The 19,051-nt window shown below is 35.1% G+C and overlaps 1 pseudogene; it reads left to right on the top strand.

Annotated features, from left to right (window-relative positions):
* Window positions 1-300: 300 nt before the first annotated feature.
* LOC126696636 (phosphoinositide phospholipase C 6-like) lies at window positions 301-11,470 on the top strand (annotated as a pseudogene).
* Window positions 11,471-19,051: the final 7,581 nt, after the last annotated feature.

The raw sequence follows: 19,051 nt of genomic DNA, 5'->3' as shown, positions 1-19,051 counted from the left end.
TATCTATAATAATTGATTTTGATTGAGTTTGGGTTTGAAGTAATTTGTTAAATGGATTTTAATGGTAAATGGGTCTTATATACTCAACCCAATTATACTCAACTCAATTATACCCACCCCAAATCCACCCAAGCCCACCAATTTGACACCCCTACCTTTGTCACACTAATCATTTACCTTTCTTTTCTTTCTTTCTTTTTCTTTCTTTTTTCTTTTTTCTTTTTTATTCCTAGTCATTTACCTTTCTTAATTTGAAGAACTCTAGTATAAGGACCACTTTAGGTTTGTTCTTGACAAATTATGTCATTCCAGGTACGCCATGATATGAATGCTCCATTGTCACATTATTTCATATATACAGGGCACAATTCCTACCTAACTGGGAATCAACTCAGCAGTGAGTGAGCGATGCCCCAGTTATAAAGGCATTGCAAAGAGGTGTGAGAGTAATTGAACTTGATTTATGGCCAAATTCTACAAAAGATGATGTTAATGTTCTTCATGGAAGGTACAAGCTGATTCTCAAATCTATCTCATTTGATTATGTAGTTATTTTCTTGTGTCTATTTGTTTCTTTGTTGTGCTATAAGTTTTTAAGTATCTATATGTGGCCAATGTCATGAGAGATGAATTCCTCATCCAAAAACATATGTTCTTAACTTATTATCATTGTTCTTTGTCCGTCTTATTATTCTACCCATTGTTTGAATTTAGGACTCTGACCACTCCTGTGAAGCTCATCAGATGTTTGAAGTCCATTAAAGAGCATGCTTTTGTGAAATCTCCATACCCTGTCATCATAACTCTAGAAGACCACCTTACCCATGACCTTCAGGCCAAAGTTACAGAGGTTAGCCTCTTTTTTTTATTTTCACATTAATATTTAAATTTGAAGTGTTTTATTGTTGTAACCTCAAGTCATATTTCATGTAGATGGTGACTCAAATATTCGGAGAAATGCTGTATCACCCCCAGGGAGAATGCTTAGCTGAATTCCCTTCACCAGAATCATTGAAACATCGTGTTGTTATTTCTACCAAACCACCTAAAGAATACCTTGAAACGAAGCATATCAAAGACAAAGGAAGAATCTTGACTAATGGAAGGGAATCATCTGAAGAAGCATCAGCTAAGGGGCCTGAAGTGGATGAGAGAGTGAGCTGGGATATGATATTTATCTTTGCAATTTTATTCCCAAAGCATGGGCATATTTACGTTGACCCTTTTGATGGATGGCAGAGCCAGAATGATCAAGATGACGAAGATGTTAATGTGTGTGACTACAAATCAGTCCAGCAATCTGCACCAAAATACAAACGTTTGATTACAATCCATGCTGGGAAACCCAAGGGTAGTTTAAAAGATGCATCGAGTGTTGCAGGTGATGAAGTTAAACGTCTTAGTTTGAGTGAACAGGAACTTCAGAAAGCTGCCACGTCTCATGGAACTGAGGTTGTGAGGTATATATCTAGCTAATTGATGGTAGCCAATTGCAGGACATTATAGCATTCTTATTGTCTACATTCACCTGGCAAATTCGTTCTGATATTGCTTCTTATGCTTTCTAGGTTCACGCAGAGAAATTTACTAAGAGTGTACCCCAAAGGAACATGTGTCACCTCCTCTAATTACAAGCAACACATTGGGTGGATGTATGGGGCTCAGATGGTTGCATTTAATGGAGGTCAGGCTCAAGTTTCAGTGTTCAAATAAAAACACAATTCAAATGAATCTTGCTGGGCTGTACTCCAGTATCTGTTTTGCTATATTTTTTATCAAGTGACTACGGCTTTGTTGTTGTTTTTAACGTTTTCATTGTATGAATTGATGGTAGAAACTTTGTCAACATTCATTGAAGTGTGAAATTCGTAAATTTCTGATCAACTAGTGCTACATTTCACTCAAAGCAAGTTGATAGACCATAGGTATGGCAACTGCACTGATCCAAATCATAAACCCCACCCCCCATCCCACAAAATAAAGTGTGCTTACATGTGAAAATTGTTATATGTAAGACCTTCCACTTTATTAAACTTTCTTGATCACCTTGCCACATGAGGGCCCTTTTATTTTCTCCTTCTCACTTGCTTGAGTTTAATTTTCTATGGCAAGAATCACTTCAAAAATTGCTACTCCTTTGTTTGTCAATTCATTTGCTCAAGTGGATGCTATTTTGAAATTGACATAGAGAACTATCATGCAAAAGAGTACAGGTGGTAAAGAAGAGAAGGCCAATTTTAATCAGGAAATGAGGTCACCATCAAATATCATGGCCTTACAAATAAAGATGCTTCCCTGATCATGCATTGAGGGTGTTCCAATTAGATGCTTACTTTTTCCCAATGATATTGTTTAGAAATTTTTAACAAGTGAGTTTTCCATTCATCTGATCTCCACCAGACAATTCTTATTAACATGTGAGTTTTCCTTTATCAGGGATATGGCAAATCACTCTGGTTGATGCATGGGATGTTTAGTGCCAATGGAGAGTGTGGTTATGTGAAAAAAACCTGATTTCCTGATGCAAACGGGTCCTCGTAACGAGGTATTTGATTCCAAAAGGACCTTGCTAGTGAAGAAGACATTAAAGGTGAGCACATCATTTAATCTTAGAAGTGAATGAGATTGTTTTGATGAACTCTTCTTAGAGCATCTATGCTAATTATCAGGTGAAACTATACATGGTAGATGCATGGCACTTGGATTTTAGCCAAACACATTTTGATTCATTCTCACCGCCAGACTTCTATAAAAAGGTTGGTTGGATTGTTCTGCATGTGGAATAGTAATCTCCAAACTGATTGAGATTCCCTATAAATATTTGCAAGGATTGGTAACATTTGCAAAATGATTCTATGTATCTTTGTCATGTAGACCTTTTTTTTTTTTTTTGAGGAAAACTTTGTCATGTAGGCCTGAAGCTTGGCGTGGATGTGCATGTCCCACTGCATTTAAACTTATAGGAATCACAGCATCTCATGATATTTTGTTAGATTGTAGCCATGCTTTTTATTAGATTTGATTGTCCTAATTGATTCATCAATTTGCTATGCTTTTATTTTTTATAAATGAGCTGATGGTAGGAGGGGTGGTGGGGAATGTTTTTCGCACCTGTTGTTTGCTGATGATACTATTATTTTTTGTGATGCAGATGTGAAGCAAATCCTACATGTTCATTTATTACTACTTTATTTCTAGGATGTGACAAGCTTGAAGGTCAACATGTCTAAGAGAAACGGTTCCTATAGGTGAGGTGAATAATGTGCATGCTTTGGTAGAGCTTTTGGGTTGTAGGGTAGAATCTTTTCCAATGACTTATCTTGGTATGCCATTGGGGGCGTCTTATAAGTTCCCTTCTATTTGAAATCCTTTAATGGAAAAAAATTGAACAGAAGTTAGCCGGGTGGAAGAAGCTGTATTTGTCGAAAGGTGGTAGACTAACTTTGCTTAAGAGTACATTATCTAGCCTCCCTACTTTCTTTTTTATCTCTTTTCACCATTCTTACTAATGTGGCTAACAAAACTGAGAAAATGCAAAAGGATTTCTTGTGGAGTGCTTCAAGGACACATTTGTTGGGATGGGATAAAGTGTGTATGCCTATTGCTAATGGTGGTTTAGGAATTAGGAAACCGACCACTTTCAATAAAGCCTTACTTGAAAAATGGTTTAGGCATTTTGGGGTCGAGGAGACCGGCTTTGGAGAAGGGTGGTAGTTTTGAAAATTGGAGAAGAATGGGAGAGGGGGGGGGGGGGTGGACTTCCAAGCTAGGAAGAGGTGCTTATGCGTGTGGCTTGTGGAGAAATATCTGGATGGGTTGGGAAGCTTTTAGCAAAAACATCTAGTTTAAGGTTGGGGTGGAGAATAGAATAAAAATTTTGGATAGATATTGTGGGGATCTCCCTCTCCACTTGACTTTTCTAGTCTTGTACAATATTGCTACTAATAGAGTGGAATCTGTAGACTTTTCTCTAAAATGGCAAGAATCAGCGGACAAGAGAAGTTGAAATGTTCGTTTCATTCGAGGTACTAATGATTGGGAGGTGACATTGGTGGATGATTTCTTTCAGTTATTGGCATCCAATTTACCATCAGCGGATGAAGTTGATCATATGAGATAGAAGTTGATGAAGACTGGGGATTTTGATATCCGTTCGTTTTTCCTTGGAATAGTATTTGGAAGGTTAAGGCACCCTATCGTGTCTCTTTCTTTGTTTGGACAGTTGTGTGGGATAGGATTCTCACAGGTGATAATTTGGAGAGTAGGGGTTTTGACTTTATTGATTGGTGCATCATGTGCCGTTGTCATGGAGAGACAATGGATCATTTTTTGCTACATTGTGAGAAGACTCATCGTTTATGGAGTTTTGTCTTTAGAACTTTTGGGATTTCGTGGGTTCTCTCAAGATTGGTTACAGATTTTCTTTTTAGTTGGTGGAATTGATTGGGAAGCATTCTTCTAACATTTGGAATTTAGTTTTGTTGTATTTGATGCGGTGTATTTGGAGGGAATGCAATCAGCGAACTTTTGAGGATTTAGATAAATCCAATGTCTAGTTGCTTGCCTTTTTTTCTAGTTCCCTTTTTGATTGGTCTAGGGATTAAAGACTCACATCCAATGACTCTCTCCCTTTGTTTCTAAGCTCTCTATCTCTTTGTAATTAGTTTCTTTTTTCTCTTTTTGCTTTCCTCTTTTTCTTTATAACTGGTAAGTTTTCCGTGCAGTGCACAGATAATTTTTAATATTTTATGTAAAATAGTTTTGGAGAATGTTATACATATATTATAATGAAAAAATAATCCAAATTTGAGTAAAGAAATATATACATTTTGAGATATTAAAAATTAGTTTAGTAAATTCACTGTACATTTGTAGCCTTCTCAAGATAAGTTTTATTTTATTTTTTTAATCATGAAACCAAAAATAAATGCAAAAGAATAATAGGACCATGGAAATCAATTAATATTTGTTGTGTTCATAGATTGCATACCATGAAATAAAAGTATGCTAACTCTCTCACAGCCTTCCACTTATCGACAGTGTGACATTAAGATATGGTGTGAGCAAGTGCATATGCATGTGTCATATAAATGATTTAAAACCATGGTAAAAAAATTTACATGTAGAGATTTCAACGGCTTGATGGTGGAGGGAGGCCAATATGAAAGAGGTGGTGACCCATCAGATTCCTCTTTCTCTCTCTTACAAATGGTTTGTCAAATTAGGACTTTTATTTTGGAAATAGTGAAATAATGCGTTTCATTTAACAATCCACAATATTTTTGTGTTTCTCTATATCTCCCCAATGCCTTATCTAGTTAATTATTACTATTAGTCCTTAATTATTATTATTTTTCTTTTGTTTTTATTACTAAAACAGTTGGAATGCTAAATGATAGGAAGAAGAGAAAAATGAGTGGTATAAGCTCAGACAATCAATGGGAGATTAATGAGATAACAATAGAATATAAGCTAATGCAAAATTTTGGGGAACAATAAAAAATACTTAATGAAAAGAGGTAAAAAATGTTAAACGCAAAATTAGAGCTCCACATGGCAAGACCTCATTCACTCTCGCATGAGTTCTCTGCTTTTATTTGTTTTTAATACTAAAAGGGTGGGTATGCTAAAAAACATAAAGAAGAGAAAAATGTGTCTTCCTCAAAAAAAAAAAAAAAAAATGTGTGGTATAAGCTCAAACAATCGATGGGAGATTAATGAGATAACAGTAAAATATATGGTAATGTAAAATTTTGGGTAACAATAAAAAATACTTAATGAAAAGAGGTAAAAAAAAAATGTTAAATGCAAAAATTAGAGCGCTACATAGCAGAACCTCATGCACTCTCGCATGAGTTCTTTGCTTTTATATATATATATATATTGATTTTTGTTATACTTTGTGTTTCTTTGCATAAAGTAGTTTTTTTATCATACATCTTTCTTACTTATTAAAAAAATAATAATAATAACGATGACTTATGATTTAAATTATCAATTTTTTGTTTCCCAGATGATCAAAAGATTAAAAACCATTTATTTACCTCAGATGAGCTTTATGTTGGAGTGGGCCGTGTGTGGCTTGAATTGCCACAAGCCCACGTCCACTTTAAGTTGGTCTCTTTTGACCGAATTTCACAAGGAATAGCAATTCCAAAAAGCAGCCGACTTTGACATATATATATATATTATATTTGTAGTGTAGCCGTGTGAGATTAAAAGAAAAGGAGTGATTCCAATTAACCTAGCCGCATGAGAGAAAATAGAGAAAAAAGAGGCAGCCAGCTTCTATTCTTATTTTTTATGTGAGAGAGTGCTAGGGTGTAATTGGGATTTGGGTTTCTTGAGAGTATTCTTGTGCACTATTGTATTCTCCCTGATAATAGTGAAATCCCTGCAACTCCGTGGACGTAGGCAAATTGCCGAACCACGTAAATATTGTCTTGTGTGTGTGATTATTTTTCTTTGACGTGTGTTTTCTCTATTTGATTTGTTTCTCACAGGTTAGGAATTTTTTGTTAAATTCCCTACAACTGGTATCAGAGCCTAGGGTTAGGTTTAAGTGAGAGCAATGGCAGAGGAAGCAGGAAAGGCGTCTGGAATAGAAAAGTTTGATGGCATAGACTTCGCGTATTGGAGGATGCAGATTGAGGATTACCTTTATGGGAGGAAATTGCATCAACCGCTTCTAGGGGAAAAACCTGAGGCTATGAAGGCTGAGGAATGGGCTCTTCTTGACAGACAGGTACTAGGAGTTATCAGGTTAACTCTGTCTAGGTCTGTTGCACACAATGTTGTAAAGGAGAAGACCACAGCAGATCTGATGAAAGCTTTGTCTGGTATGTATGAAAAGCCGTCAGCAAACAATAAGGTGCACTTGATGAAGAAACTGTTCAATCTGAAGATGGCAGAGAATGCATCAGTAGCACAACATCTGAATGAATTTAATACTATCACAAATCAATTGTCGTCTGTAGAAATTGATTTTGATGATGAGATTCGTGCTCTGATCGTCTTGGCTTCTTTGCCAAACAGTTGGGAGGCAATGAGGATGGCAGTAAGCAATTCTACAGGAAAGGAAAAACTCAAGTACAATGATATACGAGATTTAATTCTGGCTGAGGAGATTCGCAGAAGAGATGCAGGTGAATCCTCAGGATCTGGTTCTGCCCTAAACCTTGAGACAAGAGGCAGAGGTAATAACAGAAATTCAAATCGGGGCAGATCAAAATCCAGAAATTCTAATCGGAACAGAAGTAAATCTAGATCAGGCCAACAAGTACAATGCTGGAATTGTGGGAAAACAGGTCACTTTAGGAATCAATGCAAAAGTCCTAAGAAGAAGAATGAAGATGATTCAGCTAATGCTGTAACAGAAGAGGTACAGGATGCATTACTTCTTGCAGTAGACAGTCCACTTGATGATTGGGTTTTGGATTCAGGAGCTTCGTTTCATACCACTCCACACCGAGAAATCATACATAATTATGTTGCAGGTGATTTTGGTAAGGTGTATTTGGCTGATGGTTCAGCCTTGGATGTTGTGGGTATGGGAGATGTTCGAATATTGTTGCCTAATGGGTCTGTTTGGTTACTGGAGAAGATTCGACATATTCCTGACCTGAGGAGGAATCTAATTTCTGTTGGACAACTTGATGATGAAGGACATGCAATACTATTTGTTAGTGGTACTTGGAAGGTTACAAAGGGAGCTAGGGTATTGGCTCGTGGAAAGAAGACTGGTACTCTGTACATGACCTCAAGTCCAAGAGACACAATTGCAGTTGCTGATGCAAGTACTAATACAAGCCTATGGCACCGCAGACTTGGTCATATGAGTGAGAAAGGGATGAAGATGCTGTTGTCAAAAGGAAAACTACCAGAATTGAAGTCCATTGATTTTGACATGTGTGAAAGTTGCATCTCAGGAAAGCAGAAAAAGGTGAGCTTCTTGAAAACTGGCAGGACACCGAAGGCTGAAAAATTGGAGTTAGTACACACTGATTTGTGGGGACCTTCTCCAGTTGCATCCCTTGGAGGTTCAAGGTACTACATCACTTTCATTGATGACTCAAGTAGAAAGGTATGGGTTTATTTTCTGAAAAATAAATCAGATGTATTTGAAACCTTTAAGAAGTGGAAGGCCATGGTTGAGACAGAAACAGGTTTAAAAGTAAAATGTTTGAGGTCAGATAATGGAGGAGAGTACATAGATGGAGGGTTCAGTGAGTATTGTGCTGCACAGGGAATTAGGATGGAGAAGACCATTCCTGGGACACCACAGCAGAACGGTGTGGCTGAGCGCATGAACAGAACTCTCAATGAGCGTGCTAGGAGTATGAGGTTGCATGCTGGACTACCAAAAACTTTTTGGGCTGATGCTGTTAGCACTGCAGCTTACCTGATAAACCGAGGACCTTCAGTTCCCATGGAGTTCAGACTTCCTGAGGAGGTTTGGAGCGGTAAAGAGGTAAAGTTTTCACACTTAAAAGTTTTTGGTTGTGTTTCTTATGTTCATATTGATTCTGATGCTCGTAGTAAACTTGATGCAAAGTCTAAAATATGTTTTTTCATTGGCTATGGTGATGAGAAATTTGGCTATAGGTTTTGGGATGAACAAAACAGGAAAATCATCAGAAGTAGAAATGTGATATTTAATGAACAGGTTATGTACAAGGACAGGTCAACTGTAGTGTCAGATATTACAGGGATAGATCAAAAGAAATCTGAGTTTGTCAACTTAGATGAATTGACTGAAGGTACTGTCCAGAAAAGGGGTGAAGAAGACAAGGAGAATGTAAATTCACAGGTAGATCTGAGTACACCTGTAGCTGAAGTTCGCAGATCTTCCAGGAACATTAGACCTCCACAGCGTTATTCACCCACTTTAAATTATCTCCTGTTGACTGATGGTGGTGAGCCAGAGTGTTATGAAGAAGCCTTGCAAGATGAGAATTCAAGCAAGCGGGAGTTAGCCATGAAGGATGAGATGGATTCCTTGTTGGGGAATCAAACATGGGAACTGACTGAATTGCCAGTAGGAAAGAAGGCTTTGCACAACAAGTGGGTATACAGAATAAAGAATGAGCATGATGGTAGCAAACGTTACAAGGTCAGATTAGTTGTTAAAGGGTTCCAGCAGAAGGAAGGCATTGACTACACAGAGATATTTTCTCTAGTTGTGAAGATGTCAACAATCAGACTAGTACTGGGAATGGTGGCTGCAGAAAACTTACATCTTGAGCAGTTAGATGTGAAGACAGCATTCCTTCATGGTGACTTGGAGGAAGACCTTTACATGATTCAGCCAGAAGGGTTCATTGCTCAAGGACAAGAGAATTTAGTTTGCAAACTAAGAAAGAGCTTGTATGGCCTAAAACAAGCTCCTAGACAGTGGTACAAGAAATTTGACAGTTTTATGCACAGAATTGGGTTCAAGAGATGTGAAGCTGATCACTGTTGCTATGTTAAGTTTTTTGACAATTCTTACATCATATTATTGTTATATGTGGATGATATGCTTATTGCAGGGTCTAGCATTGAGGAGATTAATAATCTGAAGAAGCAATTGTCCAAACAGTTTGCAATGAAGGATTTGGGAGCTGCAAAGCAAATCCTTGGTATGAGAATCATTAGAGACAAGGCTAATGGTACATTGAAGCTTTCACAGTCAGAGTATGTGAAGAAAGTTCTCAGCAGGTTCAACATGAATGAAGCTAAACCAGTGAGCACACCCTTGGGTAGTCATTTCAAACTAAGCAAAGAACAATCACCGAAGACAGAAGAAGAAAGGGACCACATGAGCAAGGTGCCCTATGCCTCAGCTATTGGCAGCTTGATGTATGCTATGGTGTGTACAAGGCCAGACATTGCACATGCAGTGGGAGTTGTGAGCAGATTCATGAGTAGGCCTGGAAAGCAGCATTGGGAGGCAGTCAAGTGGATTCTGAGATATCTGAAGGGTTCATCAGATACATGTCTTTGCTTCACAGGTGCAAGTTTGAAACTGCAGGGTTATGTAGATGCTGATTTTGCTGGTGATATTGATAGTAGAAAGAGTACTACTGGGTTTGTTTTTACTCTGGGTGGTACAGCTATATCATGGGCTTCAAATCTACAGAAGATTGTTACTTTGTCTAGTACAGAAGCTGAGTATGTTGCAGCAACTGAAGCTGGAAAGGAGATGATTTGGCTACATGGTTTCTTAGATGAATTGGGTAAGAAGCAAGAGATGGGCATTCTACACAGTGACAGTCAGAGTGCAATCTTTCTTGCCAAGAATTCGGCTTTTCATTCAAAGTCGAAGCACATACAGACAAAATACCACTTTATCCGTTACCTTGTTGAAGATAAGCTGGTAATGCTTGAGAAGATTTGTGGATCTAAGAACCCGGCAGACATGTTGACTAAGGGTGTCACTATTGAGAAGTTGAAGCTGTGCGCAGCTTCAATTGGTCTTCTAGCTTGAGGACAGGAGGATGAGTTGCAGGGATGAGGGATTGTGTTATGGAGGATTGTGGCTAATGTTTGCAGCTTGTGAGCCCTTAAGGGCTAAGGTGGAGCTGATGGAGGAGTTTGCTCGTGTAGCTTGATCAATTCAAGCCAAGGTGGAGATTTGTTGGAGTGGGCCGTGTGTGGCTTGAATTGCCACAAGCCCACGTCCACTTTAAGTTGGTCTCTTTTGACCGAATTTCACAAGGAATAGCAATTCCAAAAAGCAGCCGACTTTGACATATATATATATATTATATTTGTAGTGTAGCCGTGTGAGATTAAAAGAAAAGGAGTGATTCCAATTAACCTAGCCGCATGAGAGAAAATAGAGAAAAAAGAGGCAGCCAGCTTCTATTCTTATTTTTTATGTGAGAGAGTGCTAGGGTGTAATTGGGATTTGGGTTTCTTGAGAGTATTCTTGTGCACTATTGTATTCTCCCTGATAATAGTGAAATCCCTGCAACTCCGTGGACGTAGGCAAATTGCCGAACCACGTAAATATTGTCTTGTGTGTGTGATTATTTTTCTTTGACGTGTGTTTTCTCTATTTGATTTGTTTCTCACAGGTTAGGAATTTTTTGTTAAATTCCCTACACTTTATTGATATGTTCTATTAGGGTGGGAGTCTTAAAACATTTAGTCAGTGTACTTGTAGCTAATGATAGGTTTTTATGGCAGGTTCGCATCGTTGGGGTGCAAGCTGATTCTACCAAGAAGAAAACCAAGATAATTGAGGATGACTGGACTCCTGTTTGGGATGAAGAATTTACATTCGCTTTTACAGTTATGGAGCTTGCATTGCTTCAGATTGAAGTACGAGAGTATGATGTATGCGTATAAGAAGAATGACTTTGGTGGGCCGACATGTTTGCCTGTCTTAGAAATAAGACCTGGGATCCGTGCTGTTTCACTTTATAGCAAAAAGGGAGAGAAACTAAAATCTGTTAAGGCTTCTAATGCAGTTCTCAATTTGTAAGGCTTTTTAGTCGTTCAACCAGGATATGTGCTCCATCGCTTTAGTCCATAATGCATTACTTTTACATGGTTTTGTGCTACAATGAGTGTATAATCTTCAAGGCCTTTTAAGTGGTCTATTTAGAATGAGGTTGTTCCATTTAGTGGTCTATTTAGAAATTCCCATTTGGAAGCCTTTGAAACGTGACCAATCCAATTCTGAGACATCAGTGCCCTGGCCCTGATAGTTACTATTTGATTTTGGAGAGGTCCGACCTTGGTGCAATGACAACTAACATATGTCTTTCACCAAAAGCGATCAAGTGTCAAGTTCAAGTTCTAAAAAAAAAAGAGTAAAATTGCCTACCAATTACTTCTCTCAAATCTCACAAAAGTAAGAGTTTTGTGTAAGACCTCTTTTTTTTTTTTTTCTTTTTTTGTTCTTTTTCTTTGCATAATTGGATGCACTTCCAGATGCAAGAAAAATGGAAACAAAATTGGAAGAGAATAATTGGTCTTAGTGACTTTTGTCTACAATATAAAATTCTAAATAGTTACATCTTTTATCATTCATATATTTTAGAGTAAACCATATATTTAGTCCCTATCTTTTATAGCATATTTCAATTTGATCCCTAACTTTTCAATTGTGTCAATTTAGTCCTTAACCTTTCAGTGTCATGTCAATTTAGTCCCTGTTGTTATATCTTGGATGAAAATTGATGACATGTTAAATAGTCAAAATAAAATTTTAGTGTATTGTCATATCAACGAAAGTTAATTTTTTATTTTGACCATTAAACACGTTATCAATTTTCGTCCAAAAAATAACGGTATGGACTAAATTGACATGGTACTGAAAGGTTAAGGACCAAATTGACGCAATTGAAAAGTTAGAGACCAAATTGGAATATGATGTATAGGATAGAGACCAAATACGTAGTTTACCCTATATTTTATGATGTACATGTCGAATGGATCAAATGCAGTAATTTTACGGTTCTAAAATAATAATAATAATGTAGTAATTTTACCTTTCTTAAAAAAAAATTATGTAATAATTTTACCTTTACTATTTTTTTATGGAACTTTTACTATTATGCAAGTCATAGTCCACAATATTTATATATATATATATATATATATATGTAAGATTGTACTGTTGACTTGAAAAGTCTGCTTTGCCAAAGTTGACGTTGTATGAACATGAATATGAAACTTGAAACTTATTTATGGTACTAGAGCCCATCTAACATCAATGCACCCACCTAAAATATTCAGTCTTTCATAAACAATTAAATAACTAAATAGTCAATTTTACCATCTAAATACGAAAATTCTCAAAAAGAAAGAGGGAAAAAGATGCATGAGAAAGAAGTGATATATTCACCCCCAAGAGCCTGATAAACTCTTTAGAAAAAGAAATTAGATGGGTATACAACTTTTTTCCTTAAATTCTCCTCTTAAAAGTCAATCATATGGCTATATTTAATTAAAAATAAATTTCCATCTTATGAAAAAAAAAAAAAAAAAAAAACAAAGCCATATGCCTGAATTTTAAGAGATAAATCTAAGGAACAGCTTTTAAAAACTGTACATAAGTTTTGTCATTTCTAAAAATAAGTAATTTTCCAAAAAGTATTTTTAGAAAAATTATCTTATTTTCCTTTGTTTGGTAGTCACCTCAAAATGAGATAGAATTGTTTTCAATCATTTCCATATTGCCCATTAACTTTCTTTTATCTAGCATGTGCGTGAGATAGATTTGTTTTCAATCATTTCCATATTGCCTCTTAACTTTTTTTTATCTAGCATAGCGTGAGATAAAGTTGTTTTATGAAAAAAAAAATGTAATGGAAAATAATTTTTATAAACTAAATCATTTTTTTTATAGGATTTTCTGTTGACCAAATTATTTTTTTCCTTATGTTACCAAAAACAGGAAAACATGAAAAACTATTTTAACAAGAGCTTTTCTATCGAAACAAGAAACAAATGGAGTGTACAAATAAACTATTTATATTACCATTAAACTACAAATTCTATTTTAATATCATATTAACCTATTTACAAATTTATATAATCTATTTTTAAGTCTATATATGTATATTTTTAGACAAATATACATAAAAGATGTAATATTAAATATAATTAAATGAGTCTCATGTTCATGAATATAGTATTAAATTTGAGCTTGGTTAGTTTAATAATATAACCTAAAATTGTTAAACAAATAAACAGCATGAGTTGTTCATAAACAAGCTTATTTATGTCTCTATTTTTTTTTTTTATATCATTTTAGTATTTACCTCTCCTCTGCCTTAATAGAAATGGCGATGAAGAATGTTTTTAACATATTTTGTTGGAGGCAAATAAATTTTCACTAAATCCCACCAAATATCGCAAATTTAACCAATATAATTAGATAAATTGTTCCTTCTATAGAATATGGCTTGAATTAAGAGTTTGACTCCTTGTTAGATTTGGATAAGAAAAGAATTGTATTCATTTTAGATTATTGTTGTTTGAAGTTATCAAGCTCTATTAGAAATCTTGTCTACCACTTGATTTTGAGTTCTATTTCAATAGGAGTGATTCTCCTTTTACGTGTGAAAAAGAAGTCTAGTCCTTCTCAGTTTTGAATATACTAACTCAATTCTCCTATATAAGCATAGTGCTATTGCGGCAAATAGAGAGTGTGTGAGATAAAGAGGCCCCCTCTTGTCTAGTTCTTGGATATTTGTGGGTTGCAATTTGGAATAATAAGAGAGGTTTATTACCACTTGATTTTGGTTTTGCAATTTGGTGATTTGTTCTCCCTTGGTGTATTGCAAATAGAGTGTAAGATAAAGAAAAGTTCAGTAACAAAACTGAGTGCTACGGCATTCAAAACCCAATCATGGTTTGTCTTGAGATTGGGGCCTAATGCTTGGTCAAGCCAGACGTAATTTTCCAATAATGCTAGACCCACTGAATCACTAAGCAGGCCCAATTTAAACCATAAGCCCAATAAAATTCCCAAACTAAGACCCATTTAATCACCGTCAGATCCAATGGAAAAAATTCTAACCGTCGCACGTAAATGACGTTATTAGAAATATTATCTAACCTCTGTGCTTTTCATTATCCACAAACCTTAAAAAACCTAATACAAGAAGAAGATTGCCTACGACTCCAAACTATGCCAGCCGTTGGACGAGTACAACCAGATCCTTATCGTGGCGGCCAACAACGTCAGATCCACTCAGCTACAGAGCATTCGCAAAGTCTACGTGGCAACTCAGTGGTAAATTTTTTACTTTTAATAAGATGTCTGGTACCTTAATTTTATTTATTTATTTGAGGAGAAAAATAAATTTTGTGAATGATGTCTATTTAACCATGTATGTGTGTGTAATATTAAACAAGCTGAGTTCTACATATTAATGATTAAAAGTTTTTATAGTGGATTACTTCATTTGTAGATATCTTCATAAGTTATCAAATGGTGTAATCTAGTTTATTCATTATTGATATCTTCTTCTTGGACAATTACGCTTTTGGCACAATGATTTTTATTTGTCTATGCTAAGGAGGTAACAAAGGACAATGTATCTTTCCAAACTTTCGTATCAACTCTAAAAGTGAGAGTGAAATGTCGCAACTTGGTATCATTGATATATGGGACAAGTATCTCAACCCCAACGGCACACAAATCAGGCTGAAGAGGGAAGACTAATAATTCAATATATGTACTATAAATGTATATAGTGTTAAACATGCACAAGTAAAATGTTGTAAAGCTGGTGTGTGTCATAAGCACCAAGTGTGAAGTGGAGCTAGTATATTGGGATTGAGAAGTTTTGTAAAAGAAAGAGAATTAACATGGTTTAACTAGATGACTTTCGTCCATAGTGGAAAGTCTAAGAGACTATATCTTTGTTACATCGGGTGTTATAGTGAACCAATGTAGGGTCTATACAAAAATATATTAGGGCATTAGGCCTAGTATAATGCCCAAGATATTCTATCAAGAGATTAAATTCTATAAAGACATTAAATTCTATAAGGATGTGGTGTAAAACCCAAGTTTTACACCCCTAATCCCAATATGACACTATCTTATCGCCTATTTAATAATAAACATAACCACACCCAATAAATTCTAATACCCATCTAAAAATCCAACCAAATTCAGCGAAAAAAAAAAAAAAAAAAAAAAAAAAAAAAAAAAAAAAAAAAAAAAAAAAAACCTCAACATATAGTATTACCTTAATAATGTCCTTCATAATCAAATTGGGTCCTCTCCCTGAAAAATCAGGAACTATGAACACGTTTGAATTGTCAATCCTCTCACTTTTACATATTTTGGCTAGAATTGGATTGTCCCTTTCAGAAGCCATGATACAATCTTGAATTTTTTTTTAATTCTTTTTTTATCTAGATTGATGGCTTGTCATGAAATTCAGCGGAACGGTTCACTTGTTCTATTTTACAACAAATTCTTATGGCATAATTTTTGTTTGCCAATTTCATATCGTGCCTATTGCTACATAAAACAATCTTTTCGTCCAATTGTTTTAGCCTGCACAATGATAAAATCTTCAGTCAATTGATTATATATACTTTTTATTGAATAATTGAAAATTAGAGTACATGATTACTTTTCCCTGTTCTCCATTGAATTTATATCTCTATCCAGATTAAGGTAGGGAAATTCAATAATGGAAGCCATTCAGTCTCTGATTTGTTAAGAGAATGACCGTTGTATGTCAAATTTCATGAAAAAATCAAGTAAATAAAAAAGAAACATGAGAATATGGGGTGTGGGGAATCAATTGACTAAATCAATGAAAGAAACTAACTATTTGAGATATTAATGTTACTTTAAACTCTTCACGACCTACGTTCACTGTTGTGATAAAGCTCTTGTCTAATCTGGATGCTCCAACTGTAAGTATCTAGCGTGCATCCAAATCATACAAGAGCTTTATCACAACAATAAACGTAGGCTGTGAAGAGTTTAAGGTAACATTAATATCTCAAATAGTTAGTTTCCTTCATTAATTTAGTCAATTGATTCCCCACATTCCATATTCTCATGTTTCTTTTCTATTTAATTTAATATTTTTAAACTACCTGATTTTTTTATGAAATTTGATATACAAGGGTCTTCTCTCAACAAATCAGAGACTAAATGGCTTTCAATTATTGAATTTTCCTACCAAAATCTGGATAGAGATATAAATTCAATGAAGAACAGGGAAAAGTAATCATATACTATAATTTTCAAATATTCATAGTTAAGTATATATAATCAATTGACTAAAGATTTTATCATTGAGCAAGCTAAAACAATCGGATGGGAAGATTGTTTTATGCAACAATAGGCGCAAAATTAAATTGGCAAACAAAAATTATGCCAAAAATTTGATATAAAACAGAACTAGTTGAACCATACACTAAAGTCCATGACAAGCCATCAATCTAGTTCAAAAAAGAAGAATGTAAGAAAATTCAAGATTGTATCGTGACTTCTGAAAGGGACACTCCAATTCTAGCCAAAATTTGTAGAAGTGAGAGGATCGACAATTCAGACATGTTCATAGTTCCTAATTTTGCAGGGAGAGGACCCTATTTGATTATGCACATTATTATGGTAATACTATATGTTGATTTTTTTTTTTTTTTTCCGTTGAATTTGGTTGGATTTTTTAATGAGTATTAGAATTGATTGGGTGTGGTTATATTTATTCTTAAATAGGTGATAAGATATTGTGTCATGTTAGGATTTGGGGTGTAAAACTTTTTACACCACATCCTTATAGAATTTAATCTCTTTTTAAAATATCATGGGTATCATACTAGGCCTAATGCCCTAATGTATTTTTATACCCTGCATTGGTTCACTATAACACACAATGTAACAAAGATATAGTCTCTTAGACTTTCCACTGTGGACAAAGGTCATCTAGTTAAACCATGTTAATTCTCTTTCTTTTACAAAGCTTCTCAATCCCAATATACTAGCTCCACTTCAAACTTGGTGCTTATGACACATCAGCTTTACAACACTTAGTGCATAGTTAACACTATATTTTTTTTGATAGGTTCATGTTAAATATATTGAATTATTAGTCTTCCCTCTTCAGCCTGATTTGTGTGCCACTGGGGTTGAGATACCTGTCTAATGTATCAATAATACCTACAAAATTAGCACAGGAACATCTTTTGCATGTCCCCTTGTGGCAGGCAAAGTAGCAATTATCAAGAAAGAATTTGCGAAAAAAAAATTATTAAACTTTCTCTAGATTCAATTAAATCAGCCCTAATGACAACAGAAGGTAAAATGATTTTTTTTTTCTTTCTTTTGAAAAGTGATTCTTTCTCAACCACTTTACCATTTTCCAGTTCAAGAATCAATAAATCCTCAAGAGGTGAATGATCCATTTGTTGTTAATAGAGTGAAAAGTACATTTGCTAGGGGGGCGGGATTCGTAAACTATATTAAGGCAATGGATCCTGGATTGGAGTATGATTATGAAGCAAATGCTTACGCAAGCTTATTGTTAGGGCAAAAGAATGTTGAGGTTAGAAGGGTATATCAACTCAAAGATATGGCACGGGAAGTCATAAAGGCCTGGGACTTTAACTACCCATCAATTATGGTTGTAATCCCAAGAGGTAGTAGTACGAATTATACATTGCGTGTTAGTCGTACCCTCAAAAATGTCAATACTTCACACTATGATTGCGAAGGAAAAGTTGAGGAAGAAAACGCACTTGGTGTCAAAATTGACCTAGAACTGACCAAGTTGCATTTCAAAAGTCTTAATTCTAAGCAACAGTTCACTCTCACTTTTAGAGTTGATACAAAAGTTTGGAAATATACATCATCCTTTGTTACCTCCTTAGCATGGACAAATAAAACTAATTGTGTCAAAAGCATAATTGTAATTGTCCAAGAAGAAGATATCAATAATGAATAAACGACGAATTGCTTAGTGTATTTTTCTCTCATAATCTCTCTATTGAAGAATAAATGAATTGTTTTGTGTGTCTCTCTCCTAATCTCTCTCTTTCTCTATTGAAGAATAAATGAATTGCTTTGTGTATCTCTCTCCTAATCTCTCTCTATTGAAGAATAAATGACTTGTTTAGTGTATCTCTCTCTCTCCTAATCTCTCTCTTTCTCTATTGGATCAGACTCTTTAAAGAGGGAGAAGTTATTAGGCCCACCAAGAAGACTGCATTTATGCAAATGTGACATTATCTTGTAAATTTATTTTTAATTCCTTGTGCTAATTAAGAAGCTCACACATACATTTACATAGATGACATTATTTCATTGATCAGGGAGGACCATATTAGCAGTCTTCCCAGTGTAAATAATAATTTCTCGTGAGGAGAACTACTTTTTTGTTATTATTTTTTAGTATTTACTACAAGACATGGATATAATATTATTATATTTCAGATCTTGGGTTGTGTAAAATAATGTGTGAGTAAAAAACAGTTAAACACTACACTCCTATTTTAGAGGTCCTTCTTCCATTTGGGCACCTTGGAAACACTCTAAAATAAATCCAACTAAACACATCCATGAAAAAACAAACTGCAAAAC

The sequence above is a fragment of the Quercus robur genome, chromosome 8 (genome assembly GCF_932294415.1).
Source record: "Quercus robur chromosome 8, dhQueRobu3.1, whole genome shotgun sequence".
NCBI lineage: Eukaryota > Viridiplantae > Streptophyta > Magnoliopsida > Fagales > Fagaceae > Quercus > Quercus robur.
The sequence above is the reverse complement of the archived record's forward strand: the minus strand, read 5'-3'. Positions and strand labels throughout refer to the sequence as shown.